Genomic DNA, 17850 nt, shown 5'->3' with positions numbered 1-17850 from the left:
CGACCGCGAGCGAAAGCAACACCCCGCGCGGGACTTGGAAATAATTCGGCCTCGAGTACGACGCGACGGCAGCCGGCGGGTTGAATAACGCCGTCGAGCGAAAGCAACACGCCGCGAGAGGACTGTGTATATTTTAGACACGTCACACCCACACGCACGCACACACACGCACACGCACGCATATTTGAATTTCCGTGCATTTGCCCTAGCGGAGGTAACGACCGCGAGCGAAAGCAACACGCCGCGCGGGACTTGGAAATAATTCGGCCCCGTACGGACGCCGGAGGTAACGACCGCGAGCGAAAGCAACACGCCGCGATAGGACTGTGTATATTTTAGACACGTCACACCCACACGCACGCACACACACGCACACGCACGCATATTTGAATTTCCGTGCATTTGCCCTAGCGGAGGTAACGACCGCGAGCGAAAGCAACACGCCGCGCGGGACTTGGAAATAATTCGGCCCGTACGGCCGCCGGAGGTAACGACCGCGAGCGAAAGCAACACGCCGCGAGAGGACTGTGTATATTTTAGACACGTCACACCCACACGCACGCACACACACGCACACGCACGCATATTTGAATTTCCGTGCATTTGCCCTAGCGGAGGTAACGACCGCGAGCGAAAGCAACACGCCGCGCGGGACTTGGAAATAATTCGGCCCCGTACGGACGCCGGAGGTAACGACCGCGAGCGAAAGCAACACGCCGCGAGAGGACTGTGTATATTTTAGACACGTCACCCCCACACGCACGCACACACACGCACACGCGCGCATAGAAGTATTTCCGTGCATTAGGGCTACCGGAGGTAACGACCGCGAGCGAAAGCAACACGCCGCGCGGGACTTGGAAATAATTCGGCCCCGTACGGACGCCACCCCCCCACCGCAGGATGGTCACGACCCCGGCGAGCGAAAGCAAACACGGCGCGGGGACTTGGAAATAAATTCGGCCCGTACGCTATAGCCGGACGGTGGTAACGACCGCGAGCGAAAGCAACACGCCGCGAGAGGACTGTGTATATTTTAGACACGTCACACCCCCACGCACGCACACACACGCACACGCACGCATAGAAAAAATTCCGCCCCGTACGGCCGCCGGAGGTAACGACCGCGAGCGAAAGCAACACGCCGCGCGGGACTTGGAAATAATTCGGCCCCGTACGGACGCCGGAGGAGGTCACGGACGCGAGCCGAAAGCACACGCCGCAGAGTGACTGGTATATTTTAGACACGTCACCACCCACACGCAACGCACACACACCACACGCACGCATTATTTGAATTTTCAGTGCATTGCCCTAGCGGAGGGTAAACGACCGCGAGTGAAAGCAAAACCCGCGCGGGAGGTACGACGCGAGCGAAAGCAACACGCCGCGCGGATGGAAAAATTCGGCCCGTACGGACGCCGGGGTAAGACGCGAGCAAAGCAACACGCCGCGAGAGGACTTGGATATTTTAGACACGTCACACCCACACGCACGCACCCACACGCACCACACGCAACGCCATATGCAATCCGGCATTTGCCCGTAGACGGAGGTAACGACCGCGAGCGAAAGCAACACGCCGCGCGGGACCTGGAAATAATTCGGCCCCGTAACGGAGCCGCGGAGGTAACGACCGCGAGCGAAAGCAACACGCCGCGGAGGAGGACTTAGACGACAATACATCGGCACACACAGACGACGCACGATTTGATTCGTGCATTTGCCTAGCGGACGGACGACGCGGCGAAAGCAACACGCCGCGCGGGACTTGGAAATAATTCGGCCCCGTACGGACGCCGGAGGTAACGACCGCGAGCGAAAGCAACACGCCGCGAGAGGACTGTGTATATTTTAGACACGTCACACCCACACGCACGCACACACACGCACACGCACGCATATTTGAATAGATCGGAAGAGCGTCGTGCAGGGAAAACGACCGCGAGCGAAAGCAACACGCCGCGCGGGACTTGGAAATAATTCGGCCCCGTACGGACGCCGGAGGCGAGGGTAACGACGCCGCGAGGAAAGAACAACGCGCGAAGGACGTTGATATTTAGACACGTCACGCACACGCACGCAACACACGCCACGCACGCATATTGAATTTCGGCATGCCCTAGCGGAGGGCACGACCGCGAGCGAAAGCAACACGCCGCGCGGGACTTGGAAATAATTCGGCCCGTACGGACGCCGGAGGTAACGACCGCGAGCGAAAGCAACACGCCGCGAGAGGACTGTGTATATTTTAGACACGTCACACTCACACGCACGCACACACACGCACACGCACGCATATTTGAATTTCCGTGCATTTGCCCTAGCGGAGGTAACGACCGCGAGCGAAAGCAACACGCCGCGCGGGACTTGGAAATAATTCGGCCCGTACGGACGCCGGAGGTAACGACCGCGAGCGAAAGCAACACGCCGCGAGAGGACTGTGTATAATTTAGACACGTCACACTCACACGCACGCACACACACGCACACGCACGCATATTTGAATTTCCGTGCATTTGCCCTAGCGGAGGTAACGACCGCGAGCGAAAGCAACACGCCGCGCGGGTTGGAAATCGGCCCTACGGACCGGAGCACGACGCGGCGAAAGAACACGCCGGCGGGATTGGAAATAATTCGGCCGTACGACGCCGGAGGACGACCGCGAGCGAAGCAACACGCGCGAGAGGATGGATATTTAGAGTCAATACACACGCAACCCGCACACGCGTTTTGAATTCCGCATTGCCTAGCGGAGGTACGACGCGAGCGAAAGCAACACGCGCGCGGGACTGGAAATATCGGCCCCGTAGGACGCGGAGGTACGACCGCGAGCGAAAGCAACGCGCGGGGATTGAAACACACGACACACAGCCGGAAGACGGCGCTAGGTAACGACCGCGACGAAAGCACACGCCGCGCGGGATTGTAGACCGCGGCAACACCGCCGCGGGGATAACGGCCGAGACGCCAAACACACGCGAGTTTATTCGCACACCACCGACACCACGACACGCACGCATGTCCGCCAGGAAGAGCCGGGAAATCGCCGGGGGTAGACGCACACACAAGAGATTTTGAATCATCGCCCCCAGACGCAGGAGTGAATCCGGCATTGCCAGCGGATGAAAGACGGCCCCTAAACAGAACCCCGCGACGAAACAACGCCCGGACGCCTGTTGTAATTTCGCAGCGAGCACACGCGCGAAACGCAACCTCGGACTAATCACGCCCACGGCGCGAGGTCGACACGGATGCGAGCGAAAGAACGCCGCGAGGAAATAACGGCCCCGTACGGGCCGGAGGTCACGACGCGACGAAAGCAACGCCGCGGGATGGAAATAATTCGGCCCGTACGGAGCCGGAGGTGGACGACGCGACGAAAGCAACACCGCGAGAGGACGTGATATTTAGACACGTCACACCCACACGCCCACACCGACACGCACGCATTTGAATTTCTTTGCCTAGCGGAGGAACGACCGACGAAAGCAACACGCGCGCGGGACTTGGAAATATTGCCCCGTACGGACGCCGGAGGTAACGACCGCGAGCGAAAGAAAGCCGCGAGGGATTGTAATTTTAGACACGTCACACCCACGCGCACGACGCACACGACCGCAGATTTGAATTCCTGCATTTGCCTAGGGGTATGTGACGCAAACACCGCGCGCGAACAACACGGCCGGTAGTATTCGACCACCCCCAAATCTCCTCTGAGTGTGGAAGTATATATTGTCTATCTACTGAAATGAGAATTGCAAAGGTGAAAAAATCGTTAATACCGTGAATCGCGAGGTTAGAGAAAAGCTCTGTAACGACGCAACGATCAGCACAACGAGACGCTCCTTTGCAAAAAAACGCGTGCTTTACGTAAACATTGTGCATGCTAGAAAACAAATGCAAATCGCCCACGCAGGACCGTGCCAATAGATTAGACCGCAAGGCAGTCATCTCAAGAGTAACGAGGGTGCATAAATGGATTGTAGCAAATAATTTTAAGAAAAATATTTCTAAACTCTCCATTTTTAATTACTTTATTATTAACAAACCAAAAACTCAACAAAGGCAATAAGAGCCAAGCGTGACGTTTAACCGCTAAATTTTATTGTAAAATACATGGTAAGATAGCAAATGTTTCGACCCTTTTTTGGCACTTCAACCAGGAAATTACACGACGATGCTTTGGAACGTAAACTTCTTTGTTATATAATGCGCTGAGGAAGACCCCAAAAAAGAGTCTAAACGTTCGCTATCTTACCATGTATTTTAGAATAAAATTTAGCGATTAAACGTCACGCTTGGCTCTTATTGCCTTTGTTGAGTTTTTGGTTTATTAATTACAGAGTCGTTACATAGTTATTTTATTATTAACGAAAAACCAAATTTAATAAAAGAATTAAAGTCTTTTACTTGAATTATTTTACTTATATTTTTATAAGTAATATTAAATGAAGAAATATTTTATAGCAATGTGAAAAGATATTCAACAAAATATCTACATAATTCAACATATATGTTACACAAATAGAAAACACGAAATTAACGATGCACATTAATATCTTTTAATTAAAAATATGTAAGAATTGCATAACATGTTTGAGATCTCAAACTTTAGCATAGCGAGCTGTCTGCACATGCATGCCAGCAGAAAATTCGGGAAAGTAATATTCGCGTGAATTTCGCTCGCAAATCACCGCTAGTATCGTTACACAATCGCCTTGCTTTACCGCTTATCACCGCTTTTCGCTAGCTTAATCGCTATATCGCCGCTTTCGCCGAGCTAAACTCTGTGCGCGCTCACGGTACTTTGCCTGAAAGGGAAACTCGTGTAAATAACTGTACATATATTGAACATTAAACTTTGTATTTCGGTACTTGCTGTTCCTCTCCGTTTCTTTTGTGGTCGTCCTCTACCGCGCGCTATCTCGCGCTACCGAGCGCTCTCGAACATAACATATAAGGCATTTTTCTATAATAACACGTTTTTTTGAGAAAAAGTCGTACATACTGGCCAAGAGTGGATTTCTATTATTTACGCTCTTTTCATTTTATATTTCTGTAATTAATTTATATATTTTATGTGTAAAATAAAAGGCGATGTAATGTAAAATGCGATGTAGATTAAAGACTTATTTAATTAGTAACTTTTACATTATAAAATAGAAATATATTATCAATTTACCGCATGAGCTATCCGGTCGGTAACCGGTAACGTATGGTAACGCGTGCTAACGCGTGGTAACGCGTACGCCTCAGCTACAGCATAGGATAGAAAAAGATAGCACATCATACGATTGCGAGCGAAAGCAACACGCCGCGAAAGGACTATGTGTATTTTAGACACGTCACACCCACACGCACGCACACACACGCTCGCGCACACACACACACGCACACGCACGCATATTTGAATTTCCGTGCATTTGCCCTAGCGGAGGTAACGACCGCGAGCGAAAGCAACACGCCGCGCGGGACTTGGAAAATATTCGGCCCGTACGGCCGCCGGAGGTAACGACCGCGAGCGAAAGCAACACGCCGCGCGGGACTTGGAAATAATTCGGCCCGTACGGACGCCGGAGGTAACGACCGCGAGCGAAAGCAACACGCCGCGAGAGGACTGTATATTTTAGACACGTCACACCCACACGCACGCACACACACGCTCGCACACACACGCTCGCACACACACACGCTCTCACACACACGCACACGCACGCATATTTGAATTTCCGTGCATTTGCCCTAGCGGAGGTAACGACCGCGAGCGAAAGCAACACGCCGCGCGGGACTTTGAAATAATTCGGCCCGTACGGCCGCCGGAGGTAACGACCGCGAGCGAAAGCAACACCCCGCGAAAGGACTGTGTATATTTTTGACACGTCACACCCACACGCACGCACCCACACGCTCGCACACACACGCTCGCACACACACGCTCTCACACACACACGCACACGCACGCATATTTGAATTTCCGTGCATTTGCCCTAGCGGAGGTAACGACCGCGAGCGAAAGCAACACGCCGCGCGGGACTTCGAAATAATTCGGCCCGTACGGCCGCCGGAGGTAACGACCGCGAGCGAAAGCAACACGCCGCGAGAGGACTGTGTGTATTTTATACACGTCACACCCACACGCACGCACACACACAATTCTGATATATGTTGCGAACAAAAGCATATTGAAGAATATGTGATGAATAAATATATAATAGTACATATCCGAAAAAATAATAAAATAATGAATAACATTTTAAATGAAACAGAGACTCCAACGGCACAAGCAAGTGAACTGCATTCTCTAGAATATAATTATTTCAAGAAACATAATAAAATAATCTCTAAAAAGCATGATGAGTAACATACCGAATTATAATATATAATTGAATTACTTTTATTTTACAATTGTTTATTTTCTTATTGTGTTACTAAAAAATGAGAAATATAGAATATTGTATAAGGCATATATTATGTTTATTTACGCGTAAGTTCAATGTTTTATTGTATTTTGACACATAATTAATTTATATATAATGAATATATTTTTAACTATAAATTATGCTATCTGTTTTATAACATTTTTAATTTATTATCTTTCTTTATATATATATATATATGTATATATAAATTATACATACTATTTAGATTTAATCTCCAAAAATTATCAATACATAAATAATATAGTAGAACATAATAATATATAGGCCTGTGTTCTTTTCAGCTAAACTGCTGCATTAGTTTAAAGTTTATCTTTTTCCTTCCAATGTGGAGTAAAAAAGATAAACTCTGAACTAGTGCAGCAGTTTAGCTGAAAAGAACAGGTCTATTAAAACATATAGAAAATGAGCTATAAGGTAAACGGCCCAGTTACAGGCACTGTCCTAGTTTCCGGCACCGACGGTACATTTATATTTGTAATAAATAAAGTTTTCGTCAAATATTAAAAAAATTACAAGCAAATTAAAGAGCGTTTTTTACTGTTGATTATTGCATAAACACTTTTTTTTTTAATTTTTCGTACTTAAATTACCGACAGTGAATGGGGCGACTCGCGCGTTTCAGTGGCTCCCGAAGGGCATTCCTAGGTGACACACCTTAGTGGTAGCGTGTGGCTACAGTCGCATAAACATGACCAATCAGCGACCGGCTGGGAACAGCCTATCAGAACGCAGCATGGAAAGCGTTCATAAGAGTTCCCGGGATCCCTTGCAGTAGCAAGCTCGCTTCGCCAGATCCGCGACATCATATTTTACTGTATCCTGTATTATCCAAATATATATTTAGTATTAGTTATATTAGAAACACGAATGCGTCTTATTACTAATACCCTCCAAATAACCAAAAGCGAACGTCAAACTGCTGATTTTTAGTATTATGTAAGTATTAAAACGTCATAATGGTTATATGAACATGTTCAGTACGAATCACATTATCGATTAGATAAGTAATAGTTTATCTGTATGTTAGTTTTTCCCTTAAATTCCCGATGCCAAGAAGTGCGTCACGTAATGAAGGTTATGTTTCACTTTTTGGCACAGAGTTTGTAATATGTTGCATCATCAATTTTGCTTTATTATTCTAGAAATTGAGATAAATTTATTGATACTTGCAACTCAAAAATTTATAATAAAAAATATCATTTATGAAAAAAATAATTCTAATAAATTTTTATGAAATTTGTCTGAAATTTATTAATTATTCAACACATTTTGACACTTTACGCTACAAATAAAGTTTGTTTTCTGTGTTTTATTTTCACCTATCTTATTTTTTGTATTTTAATGTAATATATAAAAAATCTGTTGTAACAGAGTAAGCACAGATAGAGAAAAAAGTGATGGAGACTTTGGACTCTTCGAAGGTAGCTAATTTATCTCATATATCTTATATTATATGTAGTTTTTGCATAGAGGTTGGCAAAATATAATACCTACAAGAAAGCTAATTAGTAATTAAACATTGATTATTACAGCTAAAATTATACGCAGGACAATTTAAGTAACTGTGACGTCTCGAAGTGCCGAAAATTGGGCCCGTTGGTGCCATAAAGTGCGGCAGAGCACTTCGATAGTGCCAAAAACGCCGGCAGTAACGAGCATTATAAAAATAATTATTTATTTATTAGAACTGAATGATTTAACTAAAAATATAGGTGAATCTTACTCAGAAAGCTTTAATGCACGTGTTAAAATAGTTTGTTTGGGGTTTAACAATATATCGCGTTCGTAAATAATAGAAAATCAGGGCCGCTGCTATAAAGGTGCCTATAACTGGGCCGTTTACCTTATATAGGTTTAATATGACATATATATACGAGTTTAGTTCCTCCCTAAGTGGTAGATGGCGCGCACAATTACCCACAATTTTGCTTCAGCTTATTATCACAGACGATTGGAGCCCCTGTTCGCTCTCTCTAAAGCCGACCACCGCCGGGTGCAGACGTGTTTGTACGTAGCTGTATAGTTATAGTATATATTATAATAAAGTGTTGGAGCTAAAAACAGAGCCCACTACCTACAAACCTAACAATTGGCGACGAGTCTGTGGAATTGGCTCCGGAACGCAGAAAACCTGATTCTCTTGCATCGAGCTTCGTACGCCACGTACTTAATCAGCGGGCCATCACGTGGCACGTATACACTTAACCAGCGGGTCATCACGTGGCACGTAGACATCTTATACACGTAAGGCATATACACGGCGAATTGCGGCAAACTATCTTTGGAGGATGACGTCAACCGGTGGTCACCATCAGGAGTTAGATGTAAAGCCGGCAATCGCTATTCCGAACTCATTTACAATAGAAAATTTCAACCCGGAAGTTACAACATGGCGACGGTGGTTACAACAGCTACAAGGAGCATTTACGATCTTTCGGATCACGGGAAACGCTCGTGTGCCTTATTTGTTACACTACATGGGACCGAACGCGTTCGATATACTGTGTGACCGATTAGATCCGGCAGACCCATTTTCACAAGCGTACGAGACATTAACGGCTAAATTAGAAGAATTTTACGATCTGGCACCGTCAGAAATCGCCGAAAATTTTAAATTTCATTAACGGCGACAAGCAGAGGGCAAGTTTATACAACAATTTGCGGCTGCGTTGCACAAATTAAGTCTACATTGCAAGTTTGGAAATTATTTGAAGACAGCCTTGCGGAATCAATTAGTTTTTAGGCTTTCAAGTAAGAAAACTTAGACGAGACTCCTAGAGAAGAAGGAGCTTACATACAAAGAAGCCTTGCAAATAGCCACTACGATGGAGCTGTCGGAGCAAGGTGCCACATCACTACAAAATGGAGCATACGGACAAAATGGCGCTACAACCAGTTCGGCGGCAGAAGTGGAATATCTACAGGTGAGCAAGAAATCAGCAAAGAAATCAAAGGATAAATATAATAATGAAATTAATTCTAAAAAGAAATTAGCAATTACTAATTCTAAGCAAGGGGCGACTAGTTCTAAGCGTTCTAACTCGAGTAAAGAAAATAATACTGTAAAGTGTTTCAGGTGTGGTAAAGGACATTATGCGTCCCAATGTACTTTAAGTCGCGATATACGCTGCTCTGGTTGTGGAGGATCCGGACACCTAGTAAGAGTCTGTTTCAAAAAGAAGGAAACTGCCAACCATTTGGACGAAGTATTACAATTGGAGCATACGAACCAAAGAGATAAGTTTTTTTGCACACTCTCGGTCAATAAAAGAAATTCGCTGTGAAGTTGACAGTGGCTCCGCGGTCACGATAATGAATCGGGAGCAGGTTCATGCTTTATTCCCGGGTTCGCTCGTCCATAAAACAAATTTAAATTTAGTTGCATATTGTAAAACAATAGTAAAGTTTTAGGATATATAGAGGTTTATGTACAATGTAAACAAATGCAAAAAAAAATTAAACATTTACTTAACAGAATTAGAGAAAAAACCCTTATTAGGTAGGGAATAGATAAGGCAGTTGAATTATCAGGGTGGTGTGCCAGATTTCCTTGGATGTAATTCATTGGATAATATTAAAATCGATTTAAATCGAGCATATACACATGAGATCACAAGTCAATTACAATCAATATTACGCGAATACGATAAGTTAGGGTGTGACCGGAACAACGATTGAAGATGTTTAAAATCAAATTATAGCCACTTACTACTTGGCTGAGTTATACGGTCGCTACTGTATTTTAAGGCTCAAATACAGAAACCTCTCGCTGTTGCTGTGTACCTTCCTTCCTTCCGGCTTAATGGCTGCCGTGTACTGCGTCGCAAACGTGTTCAAGGTCGTCTACCACGTGTTTGTGCAACGATGCGTAATCTCGCAATGCATGGATAGGAATTTCACTGGAATCGCGATTGAAATCACTTATTTTTGTAATAAAATAATTAACAATTTATTATTCTCCTCACTACAGCAATCTCCGTGTAGGAACGGACGCGTTCGCTCGATCGCGTGTATTCGTACGTTGAGTGTTCTTGAACCGCCGTCTCGATTTTAGTTAGCACAATCGTGTTTGAGGATCTATTATCCCGGATCGCGCAATCGCTTCTAACAATCTCTCTCGGTAATGACTCACGCTAACAGCGCAAGCAATCAACGGGATTAGCCGGCCGGATACGTGTTTTATCACGCAAGTTTTACGCCACGTAATCGCGCAACGGACTATCCGCGATGAAATATCACACGCGCTTATCGTAGGCGGTAAACGGGATAAACAAGCCGAAGTCAAATTTGTTACGCGCGACGCTGGTACGTGTCGACGCTTCGATATCTCACGGCGAACTGTTCTCGAGGGACGAGTGTGGTTCTCCCACCTAAGCGCGACGCATGCGCCATGGTGCGCAAACGGGCGCCAACCTCTGTCATTGGCTAGTCGTGCCATTGGTGTAGCTGGTACGACTCCTCAAACACTAAAAGTGCAGTTCGCACTGAGCCGAGTCGTTCGCGTTGACTCGGCATCTACACTTTTAGTGAGATGCCGCTCCTTTAGGTGCAAAGACGCGAATTGGCTATCGCCCGCGCGTGAACCAATCGCGCCTCTGCACCGCGAATCTTCGCGTAAGCGGACTTAGAGTCACTAGGCTCGCACCGAGTGACTCTCCAACTCTCCACGTATGAAAGTCATTTCAACGAATCCCTACGAAACCAGGTAAGTGTGCGTTAAATGCAATTATAATTAATCTTTTTCTTCTTCTTTCAGGTAACCCGGATCGTTTGAGGAATCGTCTTATTTAATGTCACCGGCGGTGATCAACGGTAAGTATGAAATTAAGGTAATTATAATAATAGCGACTTAATATATTGCATGCATGATGAGTAATACATAAGTTGTCTTAATATCGACAGGGAAAGTTATCAAATTAAAGAATACAATGTCAAAATGGCTCAATTCCGTGCCAAAGTGTAAAAGTTACGTAAAAGTGTAGCAAAGTGTAAATTAAAATTAGCGTAATAGCAATAAGGTGTAACAAAATGTAAACGTACGCCTGGAACAAATCCATATGGTTTTGAATAATATAATGAAGTTAAAAAGTGTATTAAAGTGTAGTTTGGTGTAAAACCTTCGTTGGTTCGGTTCGCACGCTCGTTGGTAACGCGCTTGTGTACAAAGTGTAATAAAGTGTATCATAGTGTAATAAAAGTGTAACGCCTGTGTCGGCTTTTATCGCACGCTTGCTGGTAACGCGCTCAAATATAAAGTGTAAAAAAGTGTATGAAAGTGTAATAAAAAGTGTAACGCCTATGTCGGCTCGTCTCGCACGCTCTATGGTAACGCGCTCAAGTGTAAAGTGTAGAAAAGTGTAGGAAAGTGTAGCGAAGTGTATCACCTCTTTTGGTGTCGTTTTCATGTTATGTTCTCAACGCTACAAGTGTAAAAGGTGTAAAGGTGTATCACAAAGGTGTATGTTCGTCATTCCCCTGCGGGATCGTTTAAAATCAAAATGTATGTCGTGAAAAGTGTAAATAAAACAAAAACTAAGAACGGATCTGGGAAATTAATAATTAATGGTACGAATATAATCGTAACGACCACTAGGTATTCCGAAAACTTCATGCTTGATTGTTTCTACGGTAAGTAATATGATTGTGAACCGGCTTTATGCGAATACACTAGCAGTAGGATAGAAACTATCGCAATTGCGAACAAAATAAATATGAAAGCTAATACAACTATTCGGAACTTGTCCGAGTCCATCTTCTAATCTGAATTAATGCCCTCTGGCTTAACGTCGCATGTAACGACAGGTGAATGACTGGATTAAAGTGTAAGGATGTACAAAGGGTTTATTCCTATGTGTAGTCACAAATGTAGTGTAATAGTGTAAAGAGTGTAATGTGTTGTAGCCGTGCTACTTCATGTAATAATAAAAGGTATATCAATGAAAATGAATAGTATCGAATATATAATAATCTAATGGTAATATGAACCCTGCTTAATTCTAAAAGTGTGTTCTTGGAAAAGTTAGTATAAAATGAAAATTAAAAATGTTCGTACAAAGTCAGTAAAAAATAAAATGAAATATACAGTTTCTGATAAATAAAACAAGAACCACTTGTTTACAACTGTTCGTACTGCGTGACCTGCGATTCGTCCAAGACAGGCTGCTGCCCCTTCTGTACTTCCGCACGTCCGGGTGGTCCAGCGGGCTGTGAGCCCACCTCCAACAGTCTGCTGACCTCCTCGTCGGCTCGCTGGGTCAGGATCTCCGCGATCATCTGGCTGTCGGCCTCGCAAAGACCGCTGTCGAGCTCCCTGGTTACCTGGCTGCATTGCTCAGGCACAAGTGTAGCCGCTCTCGGCTCTTTCTGCTTCCTTGCAATGTCGTTCCTCGCCTGCGACATGTTCGAGGTGTCCAGGCTCGGTTCGCAACTGATCTGGGGAACGGACGTCTTAACGTACGGTTCCAAGGGGGCCTACCTTGGCTAAGATTACGGGTATGCAAGCGAGACTTACGATGAAACCAAAGGCATCTCCGGTGTTTAGAAAAGCACGATCAGTCCCGTTTAAATTAATTCCGTTATTGGATAAAGAATTAGACGACTTAGTTCAAGCGGAAATTCTTACAAAAGTAGAAAACTCGGAATGGACTACACCTATTGTTCCGGTTTTGAAAGCAAACGGTACTATTCAAATTTGTGGAGATTACAAATCTACAATAAATTCAGTGCTAATAGTCGATGACCATCCGCTACCTGCCACAGATGAACTTTTTGCTAAATTATCAGGCGGCACTAAATTTACTAAAATTGATTTACGCCAAGCATATTTACAATTAGAAATACATCCGGAAGACGCTAAATTGCTTACGTTAAACACTCATAGAGGACTTTACAGAGTAAATAGACTAATGTACGGAATTGCGTCAGCCCCGGCGATATACCAAAAAACATTGGAGCAAATATTGCAGGGTATTCCGGGCGTGTGTAGTTTTCTCGATGATATAGTGATCACTGCGGAGACGGATGCAGAGCATTTACGTAGATTACGCATGGTGTTAGATAGATTGCGTAGGTATAACATACGAATTAATTTAGAAAAATCTCAGTTTTTCACACATGAAGTACGGTATTGCGGTTACGTGTTACGCGCAGATAGAATACATAAACAACCTTCTAAAATGGAGGCGATCAGTAAGATGCAACGTCCCCGAGACACCTTCGACGTACGTACCTTTGTTGGAATGATTAATTATTACAGTAGATTTATACGAGATTTAAGTTCAATTTTGCAACCCTTAAATCAGTTATTACATAAGAATACCCGTTTTGTGTGGACGGGGAAGCAGGAGACAGCTTTTAAAAAGGCAAAAGAAGCCTTTACGAGTAATCAAGTACTAGTTCACTTCAATCCGAAATTACCTATTGTCCTCGCGACGGATGCAAGCCCATATGGGGTAGGAGCAGTACTCTCGCATGCATACCCGGACAGAAAAGGTGATCCAATACGCGTCTCAAACTCTATCAGAAACTCAACAAAAATACGCACAGATAAATAAAGAGGCATACAGTATAATATTTGGTATTAAAAAGTTTTACCAATACCTTTACGGTAATAAATTTACTTTAGTCACGGATCATCGACCATTAGTACAGATTTTTTCACCACACAAAAGCTTACCGGTTTACAGTGCAATGAGAATGCAACACTACGCGATTTTCTTGCAGGGATTCAATTACACGATTCGATATAGAAAATCAAAAAGTCACGCAAATGCTGACTGTTTGTTAAGATTATCCGTGAGAGAAGACACTAAAAACAAGAACGTAGTCGATGCTTTTGAACTAAGCATGTTGGAAACCCTACCGGTTGATGCTAAAAGCAGAGCATTGCATACAAAGAAAGATAAAGAATTACAAAAACTTTTACATGCGTTGCAGTCTGGTTCTCTGGCATATAACACTGACAGATTCAATTTAGAGCAATCAGAATTTACGTTTCAAAGTGGTATTATCTTGCGAAGCCATCGAGTGGTCATACCAAAAGCTTTGCGTGATAGAGTATTAGAAGAATTACACACTGGCCATTTTGGTATTAATAAAATGAAAGGAATCGCGAGAAATTATTGTTGGTGGTCCGGGATTGACAATGATGTTAAGACGTTAGTTGAGAATTGTCAAGCTTGTAATACTTTTAAAAACAATCCACAAAAAGTAGAACAGCATATATGAGAGCCATCAACAACACCTATGCATCAAGTTCATGCCGACTTTGCAGGTTCCTTCTTAGGACGTTGGTTTTTTATTGTAGTTGATGCATATTAAAAATGGCCAGAAGTGCGAATAGTAAAAAAATAGTAAAAACAGTCATAAATGAATGTCGAGACATCTTTGCAAAATATGGTGTCCCGCAAATTTTTTTAACCGATAATGGCAGAACATTTACATCTACGGAATTTAAAGCGTTTTTAGAACGAAATGGAATTAAATTTAAATATACGGCACCTTACAATCCAGCAACTAATAGCCAAGCAGAACGCTTTGTCCAAACTTTGAAAAATACTTTACGACAAATGGACGCGAATGCAATAAATGTACATGAAAAACCATGTTAAATGTTGTTACAGTATCGTATCGCGCCTCACGCGACAACTAAGAAATCCCCAACGGAATTATTCATAAGTAGAAAACTGCGTACAAGATTAGACTCACTATTTCCGTCACATAAGGAAGACGAGGCTTATGCCCCATATCAATGCGATAGTAAAAGTTTTAGAATAGGCGAGCGAGTATCACGCAGGAACTATGCAGGTCGCGATAAATGGAGGTTTGGTAGGATTAAGAATCGTTGCGAAAAACTTCATTATTTAATTACTCTTGATGACGGACGAACCTGGCGTAGGCACGTCAATTAAATGCATTCAATTGGTCAGGCAACCCCGAACCAAGATGCAGATTTAGATTACGGTCCGGTAGAAGATTTAATTGATCAAACCGATTCGAATGTATCAGAGAATTAACCTAATAATTTGGAACATCCGGAGGAACCATCTCAGAAGACTCTACAACACCCTCCGGATCGGCCACAGCTACAGCAAACAGAGGTAGCTTTGCAGGAGTCGGCAATTCAACAAAAGAATATAAGCCGACAAGAAACTGTTCGGAAACTGCGAAAGCCTGTAACGAGTCCCGTGCGCAAATCAAACAGAATTGCAGCAAAGTCAAAACCGTTGTAGGACTACGTAACTAAGAGACTGATATTGTAATACATATAAAGCGAATGACTCGTTCAAGAAAGGAAGGTGTTAGGGCCGCGTATATGTTGGTAACGCACGGGCCTTGATTTAGGGTATGTCTGTCGCGGCGCTGCTCGATAGCTACGTGGAGGGGATTCTTCCTTCGCTCTCTCTAAAGCCGACCATCACCGAGTGCAGACGTATTTGTACGTAGCTGTATAATTATAGTATATATTATAATAAAGTGTTGGAGTTAAAAGCAGAGCCCACTACCTACAAACCTAACAAAAAACAACTAAAACGTCTTTAAAAACAACTAAAACGTCTTTAAAAACAACTAAAACATTATATTACAAACTATGTGGGAAAATGAAATAAAACATTTATATATACAATAAAATAATAATTTAGGACTCTTGAAATTGGAAATTCGTAATAGGATGGCTATGAGAGTCAAACGCAGTTGTCTGTGCGTAGATGATCAGAATCACTGATTTATTCCAAATCCATTCCAAATAAAATACAATCGAACGTTTCAGCTCATAGATCGAGCCATCTTCAGCGATATCAAACGACGAATAAAATTAAAATATTGCACAGTTCTCCATTCCAAAGTGGTAAGGTTCCTACTTAGAGATTTCAAGAAACGAAATTGAAAAAGACTACTAGATCCATATCTGTAAAAATAGTTACCTTATTACACCAAATATTAATTAAAAATTCTATGGTAACTCACCAAGTAGTCTGGAGAACAAATGCATCAGAATAAGCCAAGCGAGGCGGGTATATAAATGCGGTGTGAACATCACAGAGAAAAATGTATAATTTGCACAAGGGATTTTGAGATCCCGACAGCACGACGCACGAAACGGTATTAACAGAAATAGGTCTTAAGTCAAATTATACAACGTGTCGGTCAAATAAGTAAGAAAATAAAACTATAATAATAAATATTTGGTGTATAAACAATGAAATTATAAACGTGTAGATGAAGCCAGTAAGAAATGAAACTAAAAATTCTATGTATAAGCAATGTCAAGCGATACGACGCAAATTGTTTCTCTCTGGGCATGGTTTACAATTTATTTAGAATAGACACGTATGCATGGTGCATAAACTCTGTATCCGTTTGCAAGTTGAGACTATTTTTTTTGTAGCTTGATATGAGACATCTCTGAAACAAGTTGTTTTCTTAATTATCGTTCCCTATCTAGGATTTCACCGTTCTCCCAATCAAATTTGTGGTCGAAATTAATTTTATGTTCAGTAATAACAGACTGGGTTGTTGTATTTCTGCGAATATGGTTACGATGTTCCGAAATTCTCGTTTTTAATTGCCTCGGTCCCGTTTCTCAGAACCGCCACCTCTTTCACGACAAATTTCACCCCGACGGTAAATCCTTGCAGATCGACAAACGTCGGTACGATCATGACGAAACAACGGAGCAATCTGTATCTCATCGCAGTAAATCAGTGTCTCTTATATTGCAATATCTGCTGATATTGCAATTTACATGCTTTTGCGCACTACGTTCGACAACGGACAGTATTCGATTACGCGATCATGCAAGATAAGACAATAGGCGGTAGTATTTGCCGGTACATTCTTTTTGCAGTCAAATTCTATTCGCACATCCACAGTGGCGCTCTTGACAGATTCGTTTTGTCGCGAGCAATCAATGACAACAAAAGGTCCTTTTGTCAGGAATGTAACCACCGTGCAAAGCGTATCAAAGCAGTCGTATCCGTAATAAGCTTTACGAAAACGCGCATACATATCGAAAAGGACGGCGTATCGATTTTTGCCAAAATCCAGATTCATGTCATCGTACGGATAAAATTCAGAGTTTAGATAAAGTTTCACGTTAGTCAAGTTACAGTCATCAAATACGCTAACATTTTGTGACATGATATTCTTACGCTCGGTCTGCAGCGCAAAGATAACATATCGCAGCTTCTCCAGCTGAGTCGCCGTTTTGACGGCACACGAATGCTTGGTCGTGCTCTGCTACATGGGGTACTCATACAGATCCCACAAACGGAAACTAACACTAAGATATCGCCCGCTTTCCAAGGCCCGTAGCATGGATAGCTTATTGATCTCGTTTAATGTGACGTGTGTGAGGCATTCGCCACTGTACTTTAAACAATTCAATTTCCGGCTCCGTCGGCGGATT

The 17850-nt window shown here is 43.5% G+C and overlaps 1 long non-coding RNA gene across 1 annotated transcript; it reads left to right on the top strand.

Annotated features, from left to right (window-relative positions):
- Positions 1-7348: 7348 nt before the first annotated feature.
- LOC143898568 (uncharacterized) lies at positions 7349-8287 on the top strand. The gene is made up of 3 exons (XR_013257255.1): positions 7349-7379; positions 7815-7864; positions 7976-8287. It is a non-coding gene; the product is annotated as an uncharacterized LOC143898568 (long non-coding RNA).
- Positions 8288-17850: the final 9563 nt, after the last annotated feature.

Source organism: Temnothorax americanus, unplaced genomic scaffold, assembly GCF_048541705.1.
Source record: "Temnothorax americanus isolate GAGA-0224 unplaced genomic scaffold, ASM4854170v1 Scaffold238, whole genome shotgun sequence".
NCBI lineage: Eukaryota > Metazoa > Arthropoda > Insecta > Hymenoptera > Formicidae > Temnothorax > Temnothorax americanus.
This window is presented reverse-complemented; position numbering and strand designations above follow the sequence as displayed.